The sequence below is a fragment of the Gavialis gangeticus genome, unplaced genomic scaffold (assembly GCF_001723915.1).
Source record: "Gavialis gangeticus isolate Ggan-Ray unplaced genomic scaffold, GavGan_comp1, whole genome shotgun sequence".
Classification (NCBI taxonomy): domain Eukaryota; kingdom Metazoa; phylum Chordata; order Crocodylia; family Gavialidae; genus Gavialis; species Gavialis gangeticus.
Genome location: NW_017729004.1, coordinates 5,025,435 through 5,034,705, shown reverse-complemented (window position 1 = coordinate 5,034,705; position 9,271 = coordinate 5,025,435).

The following is a 9,271-nucleotide window of genomic DNA, read 5'->3' as shown; positions in this document are numbered from 1 at the left end:
TTTTTTTTGCTGGCCACTCACACTCACACACTCTTAAGATAAGAGAGAGAATATTTTTGTGTGTGTGTGTGTATATTTCTCAACGTGTGTGTGTGTATGCCGGTCAGTAGGGTTCCACTTGATCTGTTGTGGGTCTTTGGCAAATCACCTTCCATTTTGGGAACAGAATTAAGTCAAGTATATGTATATAGTTGGAGTTGGGTTCCTGCTTGTTCCTTATGCAGGATCTCGCTGAGCCAAGAGGCTCTGAAGCTTCATGGCATCCAATTTTTTTCTGGCCATCTCTAACTGTCGTGCTTGCACCTAGATTTGGCCTGGCCTTCCTAGAATCCAAGCTAATGAAGAGTTTGCGTGTGTGCATTGATGGAAGTATGAGCAACATCCCTGCCCTCTTGCAGGGATGTGAACACACGCATTCAAGGAGCATACAAGTTTCGTGGGCACTACAATTCCACTCTGTGAAAATGTGATAGACGATCCTCAAGTTTAGTGTCCTGCAGCAAGCTGCTGCTACATTGAAGAATTGCTAAGCTTCACGTATCATTGAGAAGAAAAATGGCATCAAAAGTGCTTGCTCACTTTCAACCCAATATTGACTTAAAGTTGGGGCAGTTTCAATTCCTTTTAAAGCAGCAATGAAGATCCATTTACCTGTTGCTCCTTTTCTTTGCCAATTTCTGGTTCTTTGCTCATCCAGAAAGTTGTGGATAGGCTCCATCCTGTAGAAATGGCTGCCTTCCCTCGTCCTGATAGGACTGGATCATGCATAGGTCATTCAAGAGATGCGGTGACCCTGTCATGTGGCTTCTTGCTCCTCTTCGGAGAGAACAGCATGTTGTGCTGATGTGTGTGATTTAAGTGGTCTTTTTTGTGCGGGGAGGGAGAGCTAATTTATAAGCATGTGTGGTTGTCTTTGTTGGAGAAAGAAATGCACCTGTAGTTGCAGTGGGAGGGTGGTGAGATTTGAGATGGTCCTTTTGGTTCTCATGGGGGTCTGTTCCACGCCTGGGCGTTGTGAATGCTTTGGCACTGAGGAGACCTACCCTTGCTTAGATAATGGTCTGGATCAACAGTTTATATAAATCAGGCAATCGGTCAGGGATATCTTCCTCTAAGTTTTCCCTAGTGTTTCTCCAGCAGCAATGGATGGTGTGATTTAGCAAGTTGCTGCGTACAATTGTCATGGCAAGCATTTGGGCTAATACTTTCCTCTTACTGAAGGGTCACCCATATGCTGGAGCCTATAACTTTCACGGGCTCTGAAAAGAGAACCAACTTGACTCCCCTTTTTTGAGGTGGGTAGGAGGACATCATGGAAAATGAGGGTGGGAAGAGACCTCAGGAGGTCACATCTAGTTCAACCTCCCCCCCGCTCAGAGCAAGATCAGCCCCAGCTGCATCATCTCGGCCAAGGCTTGGTCTACCTGGGTCTTAAAAACCATCCCAGCAGCATAACCCACCATCCATGCATACTGCTCTCTCCAGTGCCCATCAGGTTTGTTTTTTCACCTGTTTACGTTCCTAAACCTGCCACGGGGATAATGTGACATTAGAACAAGTGGCTGAGTGGCATAGCTATCGCTACTGTGCGGTGGAGGAATGGCTGAGCTGTAAACTGCTCTCGAAATAGCCCAGATGATGTGTCAAAAAGCCCAGCCATCTGAATACTCCACAGTCTGACCTCCGAGGGCTATAAAATGTGACTGGGTGATATTTTTTTGGGGAGGGTAAGAGAGGGAAGAGATGCAAACCTTTTTTGCCTAGCTACCTGTGCCGTGGGGTAAAAGTTCTTCTAGAACACCTAAAATTTCGTCTCTGGTCTTGGAGGGCGAGACCCAGAAATTGTGACTATAAAAAGGAGGCGGTAGATGCGTCTACACAAGACGCTTAAGGCACAGAAGACTAATTCTATTGCGCATTAGCGTGGTGGACAAAACCCATGCTAATGCACAGTAGAATAAATTTACTGTGCATTAACACCACCAAAAAACTGTTCAGCTGTGCTAATGCACAGTAGTGCTGATTTTTATGGTGCATTAAGTCAGTACCTGTCATTCCAGGTACTAAACTTAATGCACCCTAATTAAAGTGCATTAATAAACGTGTAGACATGCCTATTGTCTTCCACAATCAAAATGCGGGGCTGCTAAAAAGTCTTCTAAGGGACCTTTCACTTCCTTAGTGCCTTCAAATAGGCATGAACCCCCAAAGTTTTGAGATTTATTTATTTTTTTTGGTACTGTCATAAGTCCCCTTTTTAACTTGGGCTCTAAATATGCTACTGAAGTGGGGGCGATAAGGAGTCTATTTGTTGAAGCTGTTGCTTTTGCTGCAGGGAGTCTCTTCCTTCTGCCAATCTTTGTGGTCTGAGCAAGGGCAAACTCTCTAACTTTGCAGCATGTGTTGAGAACAGATCAAGCAGTGTTTAGGAGACGAGCAAGATTTATACAACATGTGGGTTGCTGGGGGGGGGTGGGAAAGGAAGAAGCAGCCAACACGTTGCATGGTGTCCATCACAGAGCTGTTAAATTTGGGAGGTAAGGCTTAACAAAAGACTGGCTGAGGTGTTAGGGAGGCAAATGAGTGATTCATTACAAAGTCAGATGTGTTCCTTGGCACCAGCTTGGACAGCAGAGACTGACACTAGCACATGGCTCGGTGCAAGGATTGCTGGAGCCGTGCCTGTGTACGCCTGCATCCTGAAGAGTGGCGGCCTAGCTCAATTCCTAGAGAAGCTTTTTGGAAAGACAGAGTTGTTGCTCCGAGAGCACCTACCCCATCCTGTTTGTAGACCAAGTGAAAAATGATACCCCCGTAGCAACTCTTCCATCACCTGTAGCAGCGTCCAGGTGCCCTTGGGTTGCTGTTGCATTGACCAGAGGGCCACGTGGAAGCAACGTGAAACTGTGCCAAACACTCTTTTCTTTTTTTAATTTGAGCAGTTTTGTCCAATATCTTGAGAGCTGCAAAGAGAGGACAGTTCATATCGGCAGCTGGGCAACTCGATGCAGCTTCTCCGTTGTCCCACAACACATCTGTTACAACAGCATCCAGGATTGTCTGACTTCCAGCGTTGGATGCCTTCTGTTTCTCCATGGCTGCCTCGCACCTCCTCGCTGCTCCAAAATTCAGTCGCTCTGCTAGCAAAATGCTACCCGTAACCCTATACTTAACCATAGCAGTGATCGTCTGGATTTCAGTGTGCCCCGTTTTGCCGGGAGAGGTGGCTCAAGCTTGGAATAGCTTGGAGCTGCGGCTTGGATTAGGCCCATCTCCAAGAGCTGGTACTCTCACTGCTTTTTGGTGGTTGTCCACTCTTTCTCCTTCATGCTCCCTTCCAGTACACCAGTGAGGCTATTTGTGGAGTAAGGTGCAACACAAAAGAAACCAGGGATGGGGGCGGGGGGTATGCAGCAATTTTGGCTCCAGCTGTGAGCAGAATCGTGGAGGTGCACGTCAAAGTCAAAAAAAAGTTTGATCCCAACCTTCATCTCCAATTAATCTATTTGATATAGGAGGGTGGTGAAGCACTGGAACAGGCTAGCCAGAGAGGTGGTGACATCTCCACGACACAGCCATGGCTGGGATGATGTACTTGGGGCTGGTCCTGCTTGGAGCAGGGGGGTTGGACTAGATGTGACCTCTTGAGGTCTCTTCCAGCCCTCATTTTCCATGATTGTGATCCAGTGACTGAGCACTGGGAAAGGAAAGGCAACGGGAGGTGGTGGCTTGTGCCCTTCTTAACTGCCGTGAACCTGAAGCCTTTTATTGTTGTTTGTGTGAAACTATTAACTATGCCGTGGGTCTGCTGAAAGCTCCCAGTGGAGCCGTCGGCAGCACGTGGCATTTGCTTTGTCTTCCGGTGGACTCCGTAGCATCGTTCTGGTCCCAGCCATGGTGCAGAGTCTCGAGATGTTGTCTCGCCATCTCTGTGTGGCTTGTCTCTTGGTTAGTCTCCGAGGGGGCTCTATGTTAGTTTTGTGTGACCACTGTGTGCATCTTGTTCCATGGGAAAGATGTGAACCTTTCAAATCCAATCAGTGGACGGTGGAAAGCAAGGGAAGGAAGCAGTCCCTTCATACATTTCATAAAGTGATATAATAAGTGCCTTTGCTTCCCAAGCTGGTCGGCTAAGTTTGGTACCGGAGTGGATTGGTGAAGCCCTATTGAGAGTATTGGTGGGAGGGAGCAATGCAGTTAATAATGGCAGAGAAACTGGAGTATTGTTGCTCACTCTCGGCACTGCCCTGCCGGTTTTTAGCTCAATTTCTGTGCGGATGATTTTTAAGGTGGGAAGGACTCTTTCTTCTGTCCCCTACTTTAAAATCCTTGCATCAGCTTTGCCTCATCCTTCTGGCTTAGAGAGGTCTTCTATCAGTTCATACAATTCCCTAGAGAAGTAGAGCTGGACGGGACCCCCAGAAATTGCCTAGTCCCACCCCCTGCCTGAGACGGGATCACCCCTGTCCAAACCATCCGACACAAATCCACTCTGCAACCTCTTAGTAAAACTATACGGTCACCTCGCTGGGGTCAGTTATCTTTCCTGCTTGGTGCAGAGGGCTGGACCCGATGATCTTCCAAGGTCCCTTCTGGCCTTACAATCTATGAATGTACAATTGCAAGACATCACACCCTAATCTGTTGCAGATCAAGCAGGGGGACCTGCAGCAGATTTAAAAAAAAACCCACTTGATAGGTGCAAGGAAGAGGGCAGGGCTCCCAGCAAGTCTCTCCTGCAAACTTCTGTACTTGCATCCAGCTGCAACCAAATGAGAGATGCCTTTCTGGGGAGTTGTCCTCCCTTTGCAGCATGGTATTAAAGGAGTTAAAACAGCTTTTTCCAGCTCATGCTTCCCTGTACCAATACCCAGAGCTACATGTCGCCTACGGTCTAGTGGGACCCCTGCCAAGAGGGATGACATTGAGCTGAAAAAAGCAGTCAGTGGAATAATTAACAGTGCCGGGTTGCTAAGAATTCCCTGTGAGGGTGGGGGGGTGACCCATGAAGTCGTCCGGCCAGTGGGGAGAGCGGGGAATCGTTTCCTGGCACACACACTGGAGGGTGAAGCTAATGCTGTCTTAAATTTGTAAGCTCCCTCTTGCTCTGGCCCACGCATTCCACTGGCACCGCAGGGCACTAGCAGGTTTGAAGTTTAGTTAATAATAATAATAATAATAATAATAATCCATAAATCTAGCTGATGGCTGTCTCATTCTTGAGAGGATGAAGGGGAGGGGAAGCGAAACCCTTGCTCGCTTACAAACTAAATGGGTTGTTCCAGTGGAATTAGGTCATTGGCAGCTCTGGGTGCCAAGCTACCTGGAAGCTCCTAAAGGAGGGAGTTAATGTAGTCATTGCATTTAAAAAAATAAAATAAAACCCCAAATAACTTGGCAGTGGTTCCAAAGGTGACTTGCTGCAGGGAACTTCTCAGCCCTTTGGTATGAGCTGTGCTCAATGCACGTGCATGTTGCAAAGTCCGATTGAGCTAGAATCTGTAGGCCCGCGCCCATGCTCCTCGTGTTGTTTCCATGCTGGTGGATCTTGGCTCAGGGACCCGATTTGATTAGAGGCCTTCCTGACGTAAAAGGCCCGTTGCAAAGTAACTTCCTGAACAAGGCTTCTTATAAAAGGCTGAAGGCTTGGGGTTAAGCCCTGCTACTGCAATCTGAGAGCCTGGGTTTGGCTTCTTGCTCTGCTGTTGAGTATCTCAGAGTGGCGTTATCTTTCCCACCTGGAATAGGAGTGAGACTTGTTTCTCAGGAAATTCTTGAGAGTTAGATCTCTCATTTTGTTACCAGGAAAGTTGTTTAGCCCTTCCCATGCATCTGTCTCTAGGGAGGTGTAAAATGTTTTTACTTCTAGGGCATCAGCTTGGCATGGTGCAAAAATAGCTTTTCTTGTACAGGTCCTTCACAGGAAGGCTCCACGAGGAGAACTTGTCCAGCTCTTGTCAGACCCATGGTGGTGTCCATTGTATGCAGAATTTATCCTCCCTAGGACGAAGAGTCTTTACTTCAGCAACGGACATTACAAAGTGACTGAAAATAGATGATTATTAAAAGTAGCAATTATTGAGTAAGAGCAGTCGACTCTAATTGGTGAGGCTTTTCTCGGTCAAATGCCAGCAGAGGTTCTGCATGCCCTACCTGGGGCATCTTCTGTTGCGGAGAGTGTGCGGGCTACCTCTGCAGATGGCAATAACGCGAGGACAGACTGGAGGGTGTGAAACTAGAAATCCCAGCTGGTCTTCGCACCTTCTGTTTTTAATCGCTATCCAATACCCAGCGCAAAAGAACTTCTCCATGTGAAGCGAGATATGCAGAGAAGTAACTTCCACCATGCCATAGCATTTTAGAAAAGAGTGAAAACCTACTTGGATGCAAGTAGAAGATAAGTGGTGAAGGTATTGACTTGTGGTGGATGTGTTGGCTCTGTTTTGCAACGACTCTACAATGCAAGCATGGCCCACGAGCACAGCAACCAAGATGGCTGTTCGTCTACGATGCTGTGGTCAACAGAGCTAATCGCATAGTGCTACTTCCTCTCTTCTCGGTGCTGGTGAGACCCCAGCTGCAGTACTGTGTCCAGTTCTGGGCTCTGCACTTCAAAAAAAAAAAAAAAAAAAAAAAAAAAAAAAAAAGTGGACGATCTTGAAAGGGTCCAGAGAAAGGCCACAAGGATGATGAAATGCCTGGAGAACAAACCTTATGAAGAAAGACTAGGACTCTTCTGCATGGGGAAGAGAAGACTGAGGCGGGGGCTTGGTGGCTGTCTATAGGTGTGTAAGGGGTGAATATCGGGAGAGAAACTGTTCAGTAGGGCTCCCCAGGAGAGGACGAGTTGCAATGGCCATAACCTGTTAGAGGATGGTTTCAGGTTGGGTGCAAGGAAGAACACCTTTATCCTAAGGGTGACCATAATCTGGACTAGACTTCCCAAGGAGGGGGTGCAGTCCCCAACCTTGGAAGCCTTCAAGAGGAGACTCGACAGACACTTTCCTGGGATTATTTGATCTCAGCAGTATTTGTGCGGGGCTTGGACTTGATCTTTTGAGGTTCCTTCCAGCCCTTAATTTCTATGAGGCTGTGCCTGTTGGTGCCCATCCTACATGACGTTCCAGCTCTTTAACAGCATCGCAGTGGGCCCTACATAGGGATGTTACTTGTTCCTTTTGTTGGTTAAGTGACTGTTGAGCTGGAGGCCCCAAGTGAGATCTCGGGGGTGTGCGCGCACGCCATGAATAACTGGCGCCATCCCTGAAGGCTTCTTACAAGCTGAAAGGTCTAGAACAGGTGCATAGACCCTTCATCTGAGGACAAGGAGGGTTACAGCAGTGGGAACGCACCCAAATGGAGCTAACCTTTTGCAGGCTTCAAGTGCACATGTTTTATATTTGAAAAAAACATCTGATTTCTGCCTTGGGTCAGCTGTAAAGCATTTTTGGGCAGAGAACGATCTTGAGGAAGAGCCCACACTTGATCCAAGGCAGATGTTCCTGTTCAGAAGGGGCAGCGGAAGCTCATGTTGCTGCAAGGCTGCAGAGGGAAATATTGCAAGTGCAAGCGAAGGGTAGGCAGGAAAGCATGTGGCAGTCCTTGAGCTAAGGACCAGAGTAGATAGAAGTGGGAATGAACAGAGGGATGTTTTGAAGGGTTGGTCTTACCAGAGACCAGGAAGCAGCTTTGAGAATGGATCCTGAATGGGGACATTTGGGCAGGACAGAGGTGGCAGGTGTCAGTAAGTGGTTGGTTGCTTTTAGAAACCGGAGCTAACATCTTATCCCCCTTCTCTGTTCGCTCCAGCAGAGACCTCTTTGGCTGTGGGGTTATCCAAACTTGACCTTCCAAAGCCACAGCAGAATTTTAAGTTGGGGGTCAGTGTTGAAAGCAGTTCTGCTCCTGGGCTTGTTCCTCTTGAAGGTGCTCAATAGTCACTTGGGAGTATTGTCTCCTGGGAAATACTCCGAAACCCTTGTTTCACTCTATTAAGACGACCCACCCATCTCTTAGCATGAGTTGAAGGCCTCTCAAAGCCAGTTGCTGCATCCGACAGGTCCAGACTCAACTCCACTAAATGCAGAGGTGTTTTGAAGAGGAGTTTGACCTGTTTATAAAGGCCAAATGCTTTTTTTTTTAATTTTATTTTTAAATAGGGTGTATAGTGTAGGTCAAACATTTTTTTTTTTTTTTCTCTTGTATGGAGAAGAGGAAGGGAAAACTAATTCCTGGGAGAAAAATGACTAGTGGAATAGTAGACTCGATGTCCAGCATGAAGCAGCGTCCGGTTTCCTGAACTGCTGAGTCGCTGGACTCTGTGGTGTATTCTGCTGCGTCGCTATGAGAGTGGCGGCTTTGCTCTTTACATAAGCTTTTTGCAGGAAAAAAGGGCAAGGAAAAAATGACAAAAAATAACAAGGTGAGCAGAGCAGTGGAGCAACGTTCATTATAAAAATGAAGGGTTGGGGGTGGAGAATCAATTGGGGCTTTGTATGGATCCACCTAAGAGAGCTCCTTGGAAGAAGAAGCCGGCTGAGGAGGAAGTGATGGGGCGGAAATACCATATTTCAGCAGACTTGTCATTGCAGGTGGGTGTAGCAGAGGCGTTTTCCCACAGAAAAGCAGCTCACCTTGGCTCGGGTCTCTGGTGGCGCTCTCAAAGGAAACTCTTGCGTGTCAAATGGAGAATGCTCTCGTGGGTGTCTGCAGGGGCCTACCTCTATCTTGTTCTTGGGTTTGTGGTTTTTTGGGAGGGAGCCAGATCTTAGTAAGGAGGAAACTTGGGTGTTTTTTTGAGAGTTTTATGGCTCTGAGCCTGCCTGAAACCAGAGCTCGTCTGGAAAGTCAATCTCGAAGTCCGGTGAAATCTATGTTACAGATACCGAGCTGTCTTGGAGCGCCCCAACTGCAGGTCTGATGCCTGCTAAGACGACGATGACAGCGGAGCTGAACTCTTAAGGGTCAAAACAGCTGGAAGGCCGTAAGAGCGACACAATTTGCAATATAGTATTGCAGAATTTATGCAGCTCTGCTACCATCCAGCCTTGGGCCGGGAGCATGTGGAGTCGGCCCGGAAACGATAGTTACAGCAGTTACAGCATTGAGACCTGAAGTCCCATCCCTTACTGCTTCCGACTAAATGATGGATTGCATTTGAGCAGGGGGAGTAAGATGCAGACTCACATTAGTTGGGTTTTCCTGTTCAAGCTTTTTCAAGTATTAACAACAACAAAAAACCAACAAAAAAACCCCCTTTTTTCTTGCCCTC